The sequence below is a fragment of the Triplophysa dalaica genome, chromosome 9 (genome assembly GCF_015846415.1).
Source record: "Triplophysa dalaica isolate WHDGS20190420 chromosome 9, ASM1584641v1, whole genome shotgun sequence".
Lineage (NCBI taxonomy): Eukaryota > Metazoa > Chordata > Actinopteri > Cypriniformes > Nemacheilidae > Triplophysa > Triplophysa dalaica.
The window spans coordinates 3,629,815-3,648,114 of record NC_079550.1 but is presented as its reverse complement, the minus strand read 5'-3'; the positions used below and the strand labels follow the sequence as shown (position 1 = coordinate 3,648,114).

The 18,300-nt window shown below is 38.7% G+C and overlaps 1 protein-coding gene and 1 long non-coding RNA gene across 2 annotated transcripts in view; one reads left to right on the top strand and one right to left on the bottom strand.

The window, feature by feature from the left end:
* The window catches only part of slc8a2b (solute carrier family 8 member 2b), a 95,376-nt gene extending 77,321 nt beyond the window's left edge, over window positions 1–18,055 (bottom strand). Inside the window, 1 exon segment of the mRNA XM_056756982.1 lies at window positions 17,945–18,055. The gene's annotated coding sequence lies outside the window, so the exon portion shown is untranslated.
* On the top strand, window positions 7,844–8,988 carry LOC130428758 (uncharacterized). The gene is made up of 3 exons (XR_008907493.1): window positions 7,844–8,017; window positions 8,098–8,178; window positions 8,274–8,988. It is a non-coding gene; the product is annotated as an uncharacterized LOC130428758 (long non-coding RNA).
* Window positions 18,056–18,300: the final 245 nt, after the last annotated feature.

Below are 18,300 nucleotides of genomic sequence, written 5' to 3'. Positions count from 1 at the left end.
GCAGATACACTTATACTTGTTATTTTAATCCCTGTCTTTCTCCTTCGTGCATTAAGTGTCACTAAATGTTCTTACACCTGAGCACAGTGTGTGCTGTACATGACTGTGTGTGTGTCTTCATCTTTTCAAAATCCAGCACTGTGAGCTTATCAAACCATAATACCTCATTTATTGCATCTATCGCACTGCTCATACGAAAAATACAGAATCCACTTTCTTTTTCATTTTCTTCTTCTTATGAGATTTCCGGTCGGGCAGCAGTGTAATTTTATTCATGTAGTTCATTTCTAAATGCGCTGTGAATCATGCTTCTACTTTGCCAAACACACAGATTCTCATCGTTGCACAAAGCTGCTATGGCTATTGTCAAAACATTTTGGGTAAATTAAAATCAAAGTGTTCTAAATGCTACTCCCACATGAAAATATTGGCATCTGAAAACAGGTCTTAAATTGATGAAACTCAGACCTTGCTGAAAAAAACCCTGTTATGTTTCTCTTTTCATTGTTTTCTCATCCTCTCCCGCAGGTGTAACCCAGCAGTTACTCAATTTAACCAGAATTCTCCTGAGGAAAAGAAGAAACCCCTGACCCGCATCCATAAGCAATGCTCAGGGGCTTCTTCATTCAGACCATTGATTTCCAAAAACACCACAACTGTTTCCTCAATACAAAGTGAGATACCAGTGAGCTGAGGAGGGATGTAGGAAAACAGCAGCACCAATGCAGAATGGATTTATATTTTTCAGACCAAACTTTCCCTAGAGAGCTTGAGACCTAAAGACTATCATATCAGATCTCAAATATCATTGTCCACTACTACCTGCCTATATTACTGTTATTGGTCTGTTAAGCTTGGAGGCGGAGCTACAGGACTTCCTTCTACAACTAAGACTAAATATACTTGGTTCATGTGTTTCAAGAAATGGCTGCAACATATTTTACCCTAAAAATAAGAAATGCTGGTCTGCATAAAGAAAAAAAATGAAGTCAGAATTGCTCTTCAAACCCGGTGAGTTATGGCTTCTATTCCTATTATTGTGCACCTCATGTCATATGTTTAGCTTAGCCTTCTCTGTCAGCGGCGAGGGTTTTACATGCGATAAATGTAGGTAAATAGTTAGGCTGACGGAGAAGATCTTAAAATTAGAGTCTCGAATCCAATCTTTATTTGAGGATAGTAAGAGTGTAAGGACTGTAGAAAACAGTTTGGATGCGAGCAACGTTAGCACACACAGCTCAGTTCTGGTTGAAAATCCCCCGCAGCTTGGTAACTTCGTGACTGTGAGACGGCATAGTCGCAGGACAAAACATGACTCAACCTTTCCGATTACGGTCTCGGACAGGTTTGCCCCGCTCAGTGACGCACCGAATGAGAAACCTGCTGAAAGTGCCCTGGTTATCAGTGATTCTATTGTTCAGAACGTTAACATAGAGGCACCAGCCCCCATAGTCAAATGTTTACTTCAGTAAGATTGTTATTCACGTCGGCACAAATGATGTAAGACTCCGTCAATCGAAGATCACCAAAGATATTGTTAAAGAGGTGTGTGAGCTCGCAAGCACGATGTCAGACTCTGTAATATTCTCTGGCCCCCTCACTGCTTATTGTGGTGATAAGATTTATAGCAGATTATTATCACTAAATGGATGGTTGTCTGAGTGGTGCCTGCAGAATAATATAGTTTTTATAAATAACTGGAAGAGTTCTGAGGGCAGACCTGACCTGTTGAAACAAGATGGTCTCCATCCCTCCTGGGATGGGGGTTCCCTCCTGTCTAGAAACATGGCACAAAGTATTAATAATGCTAAAGCTTGACTCACTGGGGCCCAGGTCAGGAAGCAGACAGAATGGCTTAACCAACTGTCTGCTTGCCGTCTCACGTCGCAGAATACATAAAATGTACAACATGTAATAATCCCTTCTCCCAAATAAAATAAAATAGAGACTGTGTCTGTCCACCGGATAAGCAAAGACAAGATTTACACTTACATTTATGCATTTGGGAGACGCATTTATCCAAAGGGACTTACATCTCATCATCCTATACATTTATACATAGGCATGTGAAATCCCCTGGGATCGAACTCACAACCTTGCATTGTCAATGCAATGCTCTTATCACTGAGCTACTGAAAAGCGAATGTGTAAACCTCTTGAAAGTAATTTAAAAACTGTTAAACAAATCAAACATTTACAAAATACACATAATCAACTGTTACGACTCAGAGTTTTTTTTTCTCGATTGGAGTTTTGGGTTCCTGGCCACCGTTTGCATACTGTTTTGCCCTATTTGCCTGGCCAGGGGGACTGTTTTATAAAGTTTTTCATAATTAGTATTGCATATAGGAATTTACAGTCCGTTTAATATTTGTCCTGTATTTCTCTCTCCTTTATCTTAAATGTGTGCTTTCACTGTGAGTGTGTGTGCGGGCATGCTTGTCTTTGTGTCTGTCCATGTGTGTGTGCCATGTTGATGTGTGTTAGTATGTGTGCATATTGTGTGTGTGGAGCGTTTGAATGTTGCATATCTGTCTTTTGTGTTTTCAACATTTTCCATTTTTTACAGGTATATGATTTAAGTTGTTTTGCTTATAGTCAATATGTATCATGTACAGCTGCTTACAATGAAAATGTAAAAAGCGCTATATAAATAAAGTTGAGTTGAATACAGTATGGCTAATATTATTAAAAATGACATTCAAATTTATGAAAAGATCGGAAAGTATTCAGACACCCTTAAATTGTTCACTCTTTGTTATATTGCAGCCGTTTTCTAAAATCATTTAATTTCATTTTTTTCCTCATTAATGTACACACAGCACCCCATATTGACAGAAAAGCACAGAATTGTTGACATTTTTGCAGATTTATTAAAAATGAAAAACTAGAATATCACATGGTCCTAAGTATTCAGACCCTTTGCTGTGACACTCATATATTTAAGGTGCTGTCCATTTCTTCTGATCATCCTTGAGGCGGTTCTACATCTTCATTTGAGTCCAGCTGTGTTTGATTATACTGATTGGACTTGATTAGGAAAGCCACACACCTGTCTATATAAGACCTTACAGCTCACAGTGCATGTCAGAGCAAATGAGAATCATGAGGTCACAGGAACTGCCTGAAGAGCTCAGAGACAGAGTTGTGGCAAGGCACAGATATGGCCAAGGTTACAATTACAAAAAATTCTGCTGCACTTAAGGTTCCTAAGAGCACAGTGGCCTCCATAATCCTTAAATGAAAGACGTTTGAGACGACCAGAACCATTCCTAGAGCTGGCCGTCCGGCCAAACTGAGCTATCGGGGAGAAGAGCCTTGGTGAGAGAGGTAAAGAAGAACCCAAAGATCACTGTAGCTGAGCTCCAGAGATGCATTCGAGAGATAGGAAAAAGTTGTAGAAAGTCAACCATCACTGCAGCCCTCCACCAGTCGGGGCTTTATGGCAGAGTGGCCCGATGGAAGCCTCTCCTCAGTGCAAGACACATGAAATCCCGCATGGAGTTTGCTAAAAAACACCTGAAGGACTCCAAGATGGTGACAAATAAGATTCTCTGGTCTTATTAGAACAAGATAGAACTTTTTGGCCTTAATTCTAAGCTGTATTTGTCGAGAAAACCAGGCACTGCTCATCACATGTCCAATACAGTCCCAACAGTGAAGCATGATGGTGGCTGGATCATGCTGTGGGGGTGTTTTTCAGCTGCAGGGACAGGACGACTGGTTGCAATCGAGGGTAAGATGAATGCGGCAAAGTACAGGGATATCGTGGACGAAAACCTTCTCCAGAATGCTCAGGACCTCAGACTGGGCCGAAGGTTTACCTTCCAACAAGACAATGACACTAAGCACACAGCTAAAATAATGAAGTAGTGGCTTCACAACAACTCCGTGACTGTTCTTGAATGGCCCAGCCAGAGCCCTGACTTAAACCCAATTGAGCATCTCTGGGGAGATCTAAAAATGGCTGTCCACCAACGTTTACCATCCAACCTTGACAGAACTGGAGAGGATCTGCAAGGAGGAATAGCAGAGGATCGCCAAATACAGGTGTGTAAAACATATGTTGCATCTTTCCCAAAAAGACTCATGGCTGTATTAAATCAAAAGGGTGCTTCGGTTTTTCTTTTTTAATAATCTGCAAAAATGTCAACAATTCTGTGTTTTTCTGTCAATATGGGGTGCTGTGTGTACATTGAGGAAAAAAATGAACTTGAATGATTTTAGCAAATGGCTGCGATAAAACAAAGGGTGAAAAATGTAAGGGGGTCTGAATACTTTCCGTACCCACTGTATGTGCTTTAGGAACTCTTAGACAGGTGGACCCCGTAGACTCCCATTATATGAAGCAGAGAGGGCTGCGGATTTACCAAACAATCTTCTTTATGGTTCTATTAAAAAGAAATGTCACCTACAGGATGGCCTGAGGGTGAGTAAATAAATGGCAAATTGGAGTTTTTGACATCAAAACAAAGAGAATGTCTTATGAAATAGACATCCTCCATGAATACATCAACTGATCTTTTGCAGACCGTCACAATTTAATATTATTTAAGTTATCTCAGTGTGAAAACCAGCATACAGAAGTTTCAATAATATAGAAATACTATTTTATTGTCATCTTGCAAGTGAGAAAAAAAGAGACTACAAGCATTTCTATGACTGATAGAAAAAATTTAAAGACCCCCTAAAAGATTTGCCTTCATCTACTATAAAATGTGGACAATATGAGAAGGATGTAGTGTAAATTGTGTCTTCAATTGAAACTTAGCTGTGTTAGGAGAAGTGTTCTCAAATGCACCAGACCAGGAAAAAATCTGCTCACACTATGATAATGTCCTAATCAGGCCTAATCAATTGTCTCTGATCAATCACTTACATTAATCTGATGCTTTGAACCCAATGACAGACGCTTCACAGTAATGAGGACATTGAAAACTGAATGAGTTCCTATCATTTTATCCCTATTCTTTTGTATAATATACAATTTTTGTGCACACACACACACACACACAGACACACATTTCCTTTAAGGTTATCCGGAAAAACAACAACTGAAGCATTTACCTGTGTGTCTGTGTGTGTGTTGCTTAATAAAAGCAGTCTGTTTGCAAGAAGGTTTACTCAGCAGCTGGCTCTGCTGTGGATGGATGATATTGTAAATCTGTAGTTTGGTTCATCCTCCAGAGTGACAGACTGCTGAGCTCACTGAAGAAGTCTTAACTCCTTAATGCATCGAACATCACAATACTGTCCCATTGACATCACACTAATGATTCAATGACATCTCCAAACTTTGCCAATCAAACTACTTGAGAAGATACAGCACACAAAGCTGAAGCGTTCCATTGGTAATAAATACTTACTCGGCTGAAACACAGAGAGGAGACGAGAGGAAACTGAGAATGACAATGAGAGTAAATATTGCCAACAACGTGATAATTTTTCTTCATTATTCCCCACAGGACAGTTTTTAAGCTACAACACAATTCATTAATTTGTTGGTTTATTGCAGTTTGCAGTATGCGATTTACATATTTTACAAAAGTATTTACTTGAGCTACTTGCTGAAGGATTCTTGGTCACTGCTAGAATGCCAACAAAATCACAAACACACACTCATTAGTCCCACCTGATGATAACATCTCAATCTTTTTTTGAATGTTTTTCTATTGTGTATTGTGTATAATATAGTGTTTTTGAACCTTTGGCAATGACAAATAAGGTTGATAAATATATACTTTTCTTTGATTGACTATATATTCATATAATAAATATTAAATAATATATGTTAGAAAATATAAAAAAAATTAATGATTCTAAAAAAACAAGACCAGGCTGAATTAAACATTCCACTATAGCTGTCTGAAATATCTTAAATGCTGAATTTATTTTTAAACATTTAACCTTTTTTCAAGCGTTAAGTCAATTTTTTTAAAATATATAGCTTACAAAGAAGCACGTTCCATGCTGAAATTATCTAAACTCAGTTTGTCAAGATATGGGATAAATTAATTGCAGAGGTTTAATTCTTATGGGAATAAAACCTGAATGTTAGAGGATTATTAACACACAGCTGAAGTCATTAATGATGCTTGAAAAAGCTGAGCTGAGGAAAGTCGCCAGATTTTCGCTGTGCTGACTCGTGGGAAAAGCAAAAGCAGACATCAGTCGACAACTCTCAGTGCTGAACTTGCAGACGGGACTTATCATTAAATTTCACTGACACATTGATCCATATCTCCTTCTCCTCCATATTTTAAAGAGAGTACCTCCGTCCAGACTCCAGTCTCTAAATCTCACGTTACACTGACAGAGTCACATGAACAGACAGATGGAGGCAGAGAGTGATGGGCTATAAACGACAGGTGAAGCGAGACAGAATAGAGGGAATGAAAAATGGAGAAGGATATAGAAATAGTCTTACCATTTATCTCTCAAGAGAGACGTTATGGAGAAAAATGGAATGAAGATGATTTCCAAACCAGTAAAAACAAGATTTGAGAAAAATATACTTGAATTTCGATTTGAAACGAATGAAAATAAAAATCACATTCATAACAATAAAGCTCCACTCTAGAATATAACACACATCACAATGAAATCAGGCATTAAAACATTAGCATAAAAAGATTAAATGTTAACTTCGATCTTGGTCTGTGACCAATATATTATTGTGCATCACTGGTTTAATTTCAGGTGAATCTGAGGTCAATTGTAACATTTAAAATAAACGCTCGCTTGAGCATAATGAACACTTCTCACCCATCAAAAAGTCAACCTCTGTGTGCTTCAAGAATTCACAAAGAATAAAATTCACTGTAACCTTTTAACCAAACAAGCATCTTCCTTAAGAGTCAGACGAACAGTTTAGTATCTGTTCTGAAAAGAGAAGCCAGTGTGTGTGTGTGTGTGTGTGTGTGACCACTGATCTGTGGTTTTGTGACAGGAGCACACTAAACACTCTGTTTGACAATTGGAGTGAAATTCTGTCTTTCCTTCTTTGTCACGAGCTGTCAGACCCAGAGAACAACAGGACATCTCTCCAACTCTAGAGAATTAAATCAAAGACGCCGCTCACTCTATGTGTGTTTGTCAACCAGCATGATTATAAAAGGCTAAAGCATAAGCTTTCGAAAGGTCAGAATTTTAGGGAGGGATAAAATAAGGTATGTCAATTTAGTTTGATTTAAAAGCCATTTTCCTCATGAGGACCAAACAATGTCTGATATAACTATATAGTATGTGGGGACATTCAGTTCACAGTCACACACTCTCTGGTTTACCAGGACCACAGTGTGTGTGTTTTGAAAGAGAGAGAGACTGTGTGTGTTTGAATGTGAAAAGTAAGAGAGAGTGTGTCCCTGGAGAATGTGACCCCTCTCTATTCCATGTCTCTCCCCTGCACCTCCTGTGACATTGCTTTTAAAACCATTATAACTTATTTCTTATTTTCTCTTTTAATCCCCTGGTCTCTCTCTCTCTCTCTCTCTCTCTAATGCTGAGTCTGCTGTTACCAGGCGAAACTAAACGACAGTTAGACTCCTCCTGTCTCAGACCAGACTCCAACAGAAACACGTTTCCATCAGCATCCAGCGATCTGTTCTACTGGGTTATTCTGAAATTTCAGGTAGATGCTGTTTTTATCCTCGATGTAGGTGGTTCTACTTTCATATGTGCTGTGAGACCTTCACGCTCTCAGATGAGCTGAAAGTTTGACAATGTGATTGTGATAGGATGAATGAGGTAAGTGGCTGTGATTGACACATGATATGCACCAATCAACAGCGAGTGCTGAGTATTTCAGGACGTGTTTTTAGCCTGGGATGCGTCACGCCCGGATCCTCCCCTTTTTGTGTTGACTGTGGCTTCAGGTATGCACTGCTAACAGGTAGCATTCGCTTAACCTTTAATGGCAAACACTTATACTTATGATTTTGGTTGTTGCATCCCAGCCTGTCTGTTTTATCAGTGTTTTCATCGGTTCCTGTGGACTGTATGATTGCTCTTCCTTTTGGTAAGCGAAAGCTGTTTTATGGTTAACTGTTTTGCTGAGGGGTGGGTGGTTTTGATTAATCTGCAGTCCCTGTACTTCAGCTTTGCAGCGGGGTATTTGAACGCTGCGTGTCCAGCCTGCGAACTGATAGTAAGCTCATCTACTCTCGTTGTGCTCCGTTGGTAAGTCAGTGTGTTTGTTAACGGGGAATTCCAGCGGTGATGTGTAACTATTAGTAACGCTGTTCTTTTGTTTTTGTCATCCGTATTTGCCGCAGGATTCTCCCTTTTTGTCCTGGCGATTATCGTCGTGACTCGCTTGCTCTTTGCTACTGTCGTACAGTTCACCAACACTTCCACTATCGCTACCCAGGAAGACTGCTGCTGCCGTTATGGTTGTTCATGTGGATTGATAATTTTCTTCCGATAACTCGGGGTGGATGAATCTTCAGCTCATGTGACCATACTTGGTTATAGACTGCGGCCTCGTCCGAGCTCCCCCCTCTCCACTTTTTCTCTTTTCGTGAACTGTGTGGGCTTATGCTTGAATACTTTTGTATTGCTGAGCCCTTATTGTTGTAGCTTTTACCCACACAGATATGATTGAGTTGTAATTCCATACGACTGATTTTTGTATGCATTTTCGTTTAAGGTTTGTTTATTTTGTTTTTGATTTCCTTTCAGGAGCTGGGGTCCCACGGGTGGTAGATCCTTAGTGGTGGTGGTGGTGGTGCTGCTTCAACGTTTGCCGTGTGACACTTTTGAAGTGTGTGCGTGTGTGATCTGAGTTCACGGTGTGGTGTGTAGAAGTGTGCTTTTGGATAACTAGTGCTGGTGATCACTCCGGTGGGTAACCTCAGCCTTGTAAGTAAGTGTTTTGTGTATTTGTTTTTCGTGGTCATTGGAGAGAGTGTGGCCAGAGAATGAACCCCATGACCAGACCATTTCAAATGCCTATTCTATTTTAAAATTCAGTGTTTCAATAAACTTTTGTATTTTTGATATCCACGTTTCCCGCCTACCTTAATTTATGAGAATCGGACCTGTGTGACCTAAAAACAAAACTTTGGGGTTATTTTTTTATTTCCCGGGTTACCCGGGTGGCGTAGTCGACAAACTCAAATGTGTATTTAACCTGTACTGCTCCCTCCCGTCACATGAAGATCAGAAGGTCTGATCCGATCTGATTTAACCAACCAGAGCTGAAATCTCTCCGCAAAAATAATGCTATGAAATATACTCCCGATAATATCTTTTCTCACCATCTCACCTTTTTATTCTACAACAGAAGCTATTCTATGAAGCTAAAAGGTTAAATTTATCAAAAAAACGTATTTAAGCATTTTATAAAGCATACATTATTGTTAAAAGATTAAGGATCACTTAAGTCAAATGTTTTTCCTGTCATTTACAGTTTATGCTTAAAAATTTCTACAAATCTAAAGTTTTATCTAAAAAAAATATTTCACGTTTTCTTCATTCACAACATATTTCCCAAAGTAACATTTGTGTTATTCTATAGTTTTGATCAGTTTACTATTATTATCAAATGTGGTAAAAATATGACTAATTGAGTAAGTGACCATGCACTTTTGATCGGTAGTGTAATGGCATTTTGATGTTTCTAAACCATAACCAGACAGAACACCTTAGCAACCGCATAACAACGCCCTGGTACTGGCTGTACATGTTTTCTGTTTGCATGAACATGACAAGGGTCACTCATAAGTTTCTTGAGGTGAGCATTCGTTCACATCATTTTCCATTACATGGCTAATGGATCCATAACTGGGCCACCAAACTTCATGCTTCCCACTCTCTTTTCCTGTTTTGAAGAGAGGGAGGGCAGATAAAAGGGGAAGATTTATATTTGTATTTTTTTTGTAAATCTTTGTTTAAACTATACTCTATTTCTGTTTTTACATATATTATAAACCACTTCAAATTGCATTAAATACATCACAGTTTCTTTTATTTCATTACTATATTATCTTTATTTTCGCTTGTTTACATACTTGCACTATTTGTACGCAGCCCAGCTGCAAATTCTTTGGCAATACGAATGTACATTTTGTCATGCCAATAAAGCAAACTTAAATTGAAATTTAGAGAGGGAGAGATCTTGCTCATGGGGTCAGTTGCCCTGATGGGCCTGTAAATGGTTAAAGAGTAAGTAGCATTAGTTAATGAAAATTACATTTCATCCAGTGTGTCATGCTGCCGTGTTTGAAAGTAAGCAGTTTGCCAAGTTGTAAGCATGAAGGTGAATAAATAACAAAGTTATTAGCTTGTAAAAAAGGGAGTCGCCTCTAAATCACGCAAACGAGACGTGAGCTAGTACCGCTGCGTATCTACGTCACTTGACTTAGTCCCGCCTACGTTTTGCTGGGACTGCCGCAAAAACTTCACTCTCCTCCCCCAAAACACTGTCGCTCGTATGTGATGCATGTGCCATCTTAAACCTGTGTTCTACGTTGTGAAACTAAGTTTCTTATTTAAACTACCAAAGGAAGAACTTCTGAGGAAACAATGGTTACAATTCATTTTCAAATGACCGCAAAGGAGTATAACTCCAGGGTTTTACTGTGCGTGCGTCATTTCACCGAAGATTGCTTCAATAATCTTGGCACGTTCACTGCAGGATACGTTAAAAGACTGTCCTTGAAAGAGGGGGAAATACCAATCTTATTTGGACCTGTTAGCTCCACTGAATCACAACCTGTAAGTGTGACTATTTATTTTTGTCTGAACTTCAAGAAATATTTGTGTACCATATGTCGGTGTTTAGCTAATGCATTTAACGCTAATGTTAAATGCATTATTTCTGGGGTATTACACTTTGTTTATCTAGCTATAAACTCAGCTTATTTAAGTGTTCAATCTATTATCGTCTATCTATTATCTACTATCATATGCTACTTCCTCTTTAAATGTGTATTGAAGTCCACAACACAACAGAATGGACAGACACACACATTACTCTCGACATGAGAGACACGTGCAAACTTCCTGCTGTCAAAGTGACCATATGAAAACCTACAGGCTCCATTTCAGGCCAGAGAGAGAGAGAGAGAGACTTTTATCAGTGACAGAACCCCATCTATTCAAACTCCACGTACCGACACAAAAATTTACACATCTACAGTAGGTGAACTTACATTGCAATCTATTTTTTATTTCAAGCTATTTTTTGTACAATCATGTGTCAAATATGGTCCTGTTTCTATGTCACTTTGATTTCATCTACTACATTAATAAATGTAAAAAAATTAACTCAATTTTCAGAGCAGAACTAGTGCTTGCCTGTGCAAAACTTACCATTATTACGATATCACTGAATGTTTTGTACCTATGTTAATCGGTGTGCACAAACAAGTAGAAAAGTCTAAATGCAAAGCTGGACTCACACATGCACAGCTGCTCGTAGTGTGACATAAGTATTTTTATTCACTTCACTAAAACAACTGATGTTGTAATGCTGTATTCCTTCATCCCCAGGGACTTCAGAGTGAAGTAATAATCTGAACATAACTGTCTCAGCATGCCCTGGCCCGAAGTAGCATCCGTTCTGTCAAAGTTAAACATGTTTATCAGCAAGTTTTCTACACAACTCATAATGGATTGGCTTTCTGCTCGTGGGCCATAATTTCGCAGGTCAGTGCTTTGGATTATTAACCTTCCATCTTCACTGAACCAGCAATTCAGCTGAGTGTGGTCCAGAGATGACAAGTGAAGGAGGGGGACACAATGATCTCAACAGAGAGAGAGGCCCCGTCAGGATGACAGATGAAGCGACCAACTTCACGACACCTGCTCCTGCAGCGAAGGGCCGCTGGCCAATGAGAGCGAGTGGGTGGGCACAATAGGGGTCCCGGCTTGAGCGCACATATGCATATGTATAAGTGTGTACAGTGCCTGTTGTCCCAGCTGGCTGTGCGTCTGTTCTTGTTTGTCTAACACAAAAATTACTAGTCACGTGCCAAGTAATAAAGTAAAAGACTGGGAGTAAACCAGAGATGCATGTGACAGATATTTCTGTTGTATCCGTTCGGGTCCATTATAATCTTCATAAATATTTAAGACAGGAGAATGTACTACACTGCAGGCAGTGAAAATGCAGAGTAAAAATGCTGGAATGATTGACAAATATATACACATGACAGGCAATAGATGAAAGACCCATCCTATAGGTTTTCTACGGATGTGCGGTTTCATATTTATGACAGAAATATTACAACAATCATTTATATGTTTATTTGGGAAATAAATTTGAGCAGCATTTGTGAATTTCACACACACACAGTGATCACACACACCAGACATACCTCAGTGTGTGTGTGAACACTGCAGCACCTACCTACTCAAACTATCAGTCACGTCTCAATGCTGAACACACACACAGTTATTACCGGCCAGTGACCGCAGTTGAACACACCTGGAACAATATTTGCAAAAAACAGTCAAACCATACACTTAAGTAAGAGAGGAGACGACTTATAAATCCTCAACAAAAGAAAGATGACTGAAAACTGTCAACCCGAGAGCACATATACAATCCAAAGTCTGATGAAGATGAGGGTTTACAATCATTTGGTTTCCCCTCTAGGTGCTTCCAATATAAGTGTTTTCAACGTTTTTTTCTATAGCATTATAGTGATTTTTATGACACCAGAGATGTCTAATGATTTGTTTTAATGTCTCGTGATTGTGATTTGAAAAGTCATGGTACATGAAATACTCTGTACATTACAGAAGCATACAACAATACTAATATACTGTAAATATAAGTCTTATTATTTCTGCAGTAATAAACTGTTCATATCATGCACAAAATATCCAGATAAATTCAGAATATTACTATGTTCCACTATGCAACAGACCCTTTTTTAGTATCACACTCACAAACGGGAAGCAACAGCCATTAATTTATTATTAAAAACCCTAATATTTTTACTTATTCACTTTGCTTAGAGGAGCAACCCATTACACAATTTATGCATCTTTTTATCGTAGACATTTACAAAATTGGGCCATGTACAACAAACACACACTGCCATCAAATGTTTGTTTGCCAACCACCATAAAACCCTAAAAGAAAATGAAGAACGCACACAGAAGGAAGGAATAGTTGTCTCCCAAAATTCAACATGCTTTATTTAACCATTTTACTTCTGTGACAAACGACTGCCGTCAAATGCATGCCACACACAGTCGTGGACTAATGGTTAGAGAGTGGGTCTCGATCCTGAGAGCCTGCGGGTGATGACTGAGGTGCCCTTGTGCAAGACACCTTACCCCTACTTGCTCCCCGGGTGCTACAGTGATAGCTGCCCACTGCTCCGGGTGAACGTGTGTTCACGACTTGCTATGCGTGTGTTCACATTACGGGTATCCCAGCAAGCAATAGCCGTCATTTCAACGTCTAGGTTAAATATAGACCCGATATAGTCCGGCTTTGTGTAACCCACTTTTAGCTCAAATAACATTTAATCTGGTTAAAAGTAATTTTATCCTAAATAATTTGCAAGATGTATTTCATCATGTTAGCAAAGTCAACTGTGATGACGAGGTGTTTGGTTTGCTTTATTTGACATGTTATATGTGTAGGCTGTGCGTAGACACGATGTAGATCGTAGTTGGACGGGCTATTTCCCCGCAAGCAATAGACGTCATTTCACCGTCTAGGTTATACCCGATATAGCCTGCAGCCCACAGGCCAAAATTACTTTGAATTTGGATACATGTCATTTTGACCAAAATAATTTATAAGATAATTTACCAGATGTATGAAATTCCATGCAATCAAAGTCAACAGTGATTGCAAGCTTTAGTTTAATTTCTTTCACGTTCTAGGCTGTCCGTAGTCACGATTTAGCGCCTAGTCAGACCGACTAATTTAGCCCATTTTGAGTCAAAAAATAATTTTAGTTTTAGGTAGCGCATAAGATAGTTGTTATAAAATCATATCAAATGCCATTTCATGACATGGTCTTTAGCAACGATAATTACACGGCCTGTAGACTGCTTTTAGCCCACACTTTTGAAAAAATTTGAAGTAGCGTTTTCTTTGCTGTCACATAAAATTCATAGTCATAGACATTCTACAATATTATGGACTGTCATTCATGTGAAGTTTAATACAAATCAAATTTCTAATTTTCAACCGCTAGATGGCACAAGCGAAGCCCTACTGCAGGGGTGTCCAAAGTCAGTCCTGGAGGGCCTGTGTCCTGCAAAGTTTAGCTTCAACCCTAATCAAACACACCTGAACAGCTAATCAAGGCCTCACAAAGCAGACTAGAATCTTCCAAACAGGTGTGTTTAGCCAAGTTGGAGCTAAACTCTGCAGGACTGTGGCCCTCCAGGACCGAGATTGGACACCCCTGCCCTACTGAGACACGACTACTCCTACTGGGACTACTGCCATCGCCAGACGAGATCACTTTAGCCAGATCTCGCGATAAACTGTTCCGCCATTTTCAATTTTATATTACACGAGACAGCAGTTGCACCTGTCGGAGAGCAACGGGCGAGCGACACTGACAAAACCTTACTATTTCTACTTCAAAATTGTAAGTATGCGTGCTCTTTTTGACATGTTCAGTATTAAAATTCATTATTTGTTATGTGTAGGAACCGTGACATTATAGCGTGAGCATTGCAGAGTATTTGTTTTCTCCAACAATTAACGTTACCTGCACGTGTAACGTTACTGCAACTGTGTGGCCTAAAACTAAAATTGATCTTAATTCAATCTGGTAAGGATGAAACACATTGGTCCAAACTGATAAACGGTCCACACAAACACAATAACAAGTAGCTCAGTTTCGTTCCACTTACATTGCATTTGCCAGTCAATGTTGTGTTCTCGCCAGCATCTCTAACATTATGAGTGCGCTTACATTTGAAAAAACAACATTTTGGTCAGCAGGTAAAATGGTTTGAAAATCCGTACTGAAAATCAGACCGAAAGCCTCGTACCGAACAGTTCAACACATGTATCGTTACACCCCTAATATGTGTGTGTGTGTGTGTGTGTGTGTATATAATTAGTGCATCACCATTATGCAGGCAAAAATGTTCAATTATTAATACAAATCTATTAATAATATTGATATAAATTATATAGTATCAATCTATATTCCATTGGAAATCATATACATGTATCTTAACTCTATATTGGCCAGCTAGTGTGCATCCAAGCAAAAGTGAATGACTGTCACAATTACTGTAATTAGTTAAAAGATGATTGTAAACAAAGCTTTTCTTGTGCAATTTTTTTCTTTTTCTCGTTTGGCAGACGCAGTGATGACCAATTTTCCATCAGGAACAGAATTAGAAATAAAAAATGCCATTTCTGGCCATTTTAAACAGGCACCAGGGAGAGCAGGGGGTGGTGGGTATGGGAATAAAGGCAACAATTGATTTGTTTTATAAAATTAAATATTGTATTTGATCATTTTTATGTTTGTATAAGTTGTTAATATTATTTTTCTAAATAAATCCTTTATATTTAATTTGTTTGGATGATTGTCATTTATGAGAACCTGTTATATTTGAGGGAAAAGAATCCTTTAGCCTCATTTTGTTGTCTATCACACGTATATGTAGTCCTTCAATAGCTGTGTAATTGATGATTGGTCTATTCTTGGGCTGTGGTTAGACGTCTATTAGATTTTCACTGACAGCCCAAATTCAGCCTTGTTTTAGCCTAGACCTGTATTGACTGTCTATTAGACGTATATATGTAGTCGTTTAATAGCGGTCTAACTGATGACTAGTCTATTCTTGGGCTGTGGTTAGACGTCTATTAGATGTAAATATGTAGTCGTCCAATAGCTGTGTAATTGTCTATTCTTGGGCTAAGGTTAGACGTCTATTAGATTTTCACTGACAGCCCAAATTCAGCCTTGTTTTAGCCTGGACGTCTGGGCTGGGTTTAGACGGCTAATAGACGTCTTTTAGACCAAAAATTGCTTGCTGGGATGGGTCACTATATCTGACAAATAGATCAGCATCATAATGGGTGGCAATTTTTTGAAGCTCAGTCAATCAAAGAACTGCTCGACATGGCTTTTTGGTCTTAAGAAAAGTCTCCTGAAGCGAATCGATGCGTTTGTTTAAGAGAAATATTGATAGCGCTATTAACATTAATGTCTAGATTTGGTTATCACTTGACTGCAGCTGAACCTGGGGCTTATTTTTCCAGCAAATAACTCCGGTGTTTCGTAAGTAGGGTTGGGTATCGTTTTAATTTAGCGATTCCCATTCTGCTTATTGAATCCAGTTCTAATTGATTCTCTTTTCCGATTTTTCCAATATTTTTTGGAGTGAGAAAAAAGCAAATACCTAAAGAAAACAGTTTTTAAATTTTAATTCTTGCCACATTTAGGCTAACCAGTAGGCTGTAACTGTTAACTGTGACAATTCGTCAAATAATGAAATCAGAATAATCAGAAGCAATTACAAACCCAAACTATTTAAGTGTACGACAAAAATTCAACATACAATATATAACATACAGTTGCTAGATCGTCCAATTATCTAAACAATTATTTGTAAATAAAATATTGAATTAATTCATTTTTTAAAAGTGATTGAATTAATAATTCAAGTAAATATAATTTAAAATTAACTATAACTTGTTGTCCTGTAGCTTCCCAGATGTATTTAATTGTGATAACTATTTAAACAAATAAAGTAACTTAAACATAACTGATTGTCTTTTCATCTTTGGCGAAGAGTTGTGCCGCGTTAACCAATCAGCTTGCTCTAGTAGTGACGTGTAAATGACGTGGTGAGCGGAGGCAGAAATCATAAAAGAACAATGGAGGACAAAATAATCGTTGCTGTATGTGGATATCTGGAGCTGTAGGCCTACGATACATTTTACTTTTATCGAAACAGGAATAAAAAGGATCTTCCTTAGAAGAAAGTGAGTGAGGAGGTTGGACAATATGGTAAGTTGTAAAAAACGCTCTTAACTCAATTTGACTTATATATATATATATATATATATATATATATATACGAGACTGGGGCCGTCTGGCAGAAGCAACTCCCATGACGCGAATTCGCGTCTGTTGTGAAGCGAATTTCACGCGCGAATGAAGCGAGTAAACTAAAGATGTTCAAGCGTCCAACTACGCGCGCACATACTGGCACATACTTCATATCTGTGAGGTAAGATATACTGTTGTTCATAAATAAAGGACATTTAAAATAGTGTACCGTTTGCAGTAAGTACTTAAAACCCATACACACATTTCTCGCGTGAAAAGGGGAGGGGCAGAAGGGAACCTCCATCTGCAGAGGAAACCCGCTTGATGTGTGGTGCATCCCCATCACGTCCCGAGAAACACGAAACGAGCGGAGCACATCAACGACATTTAAACCGCTTCAACTTCTACCTGACTTAACGCACTTAATTGATAACATCATTAACAGCGTTTAAAACAATGAGATGAAAATGACCCAGAACCTCTTTAACTCAACTTTTACAACTACAGCAAATCATGGACATTATTGGACGTTTTGATTGATTACAACAGATCACGAAGAGGAGAGGGGACCGACCCACGCGTGGACTGACTTCATACGCGTTCACACTCAAAGAAACGGTCCTCAGCCACTATAGAGCTTAAGTTACATGAGCAAGAAGAATAATACAGAAATTAGAGTTATACTGCCGTCTTTTATACTAAATAACCATATAAAATCAGGTACTAAAGACAAAGAAAAACGTATGCTTTCAATATTCCACGAAAGCGTTAACCGAAATACAAACGTTCTCATTTCAGATATTGACTTTTACTTTGAAGACCACAAAAACGCATCAATGGACTCCCACAAAAAGATGAAACACGATTTTTTTCTCTCTGTCATCAAGCATTTCAAACGCAGGCAAGAAACAGAGTGAATGTCAATGTGAGGATGTGTTTTGTCATACCTTATATCTTAGTGTGGTGTGTTCTTTAGAGCAGGCGTGGCTGTGAATCGCATGTTGCTGATGTAAAATTCATTGAAAGCTGCGTCGGATGTCCTGCTATCTCTCTCTTTGCGGCTTGACTGTTGTAGAAACACTCTCGAGCATCAAGGTTTGCCCGTCCTGGGTGGGGAGGGCAGCGCGCGAACGAGCATACATGCGAGTGCACCCAAGTTATAGGTTTCAAGTGTGAGAGTCTGACAGACATGAAAAAATAATGTCATGTATCACCTTCTTTATAAGCATATGGCAAATGTGATTTGAACGTTTACCATGTCCACAGACATTTTTTATATTAAGAGATCTTATTAAATAAGCAA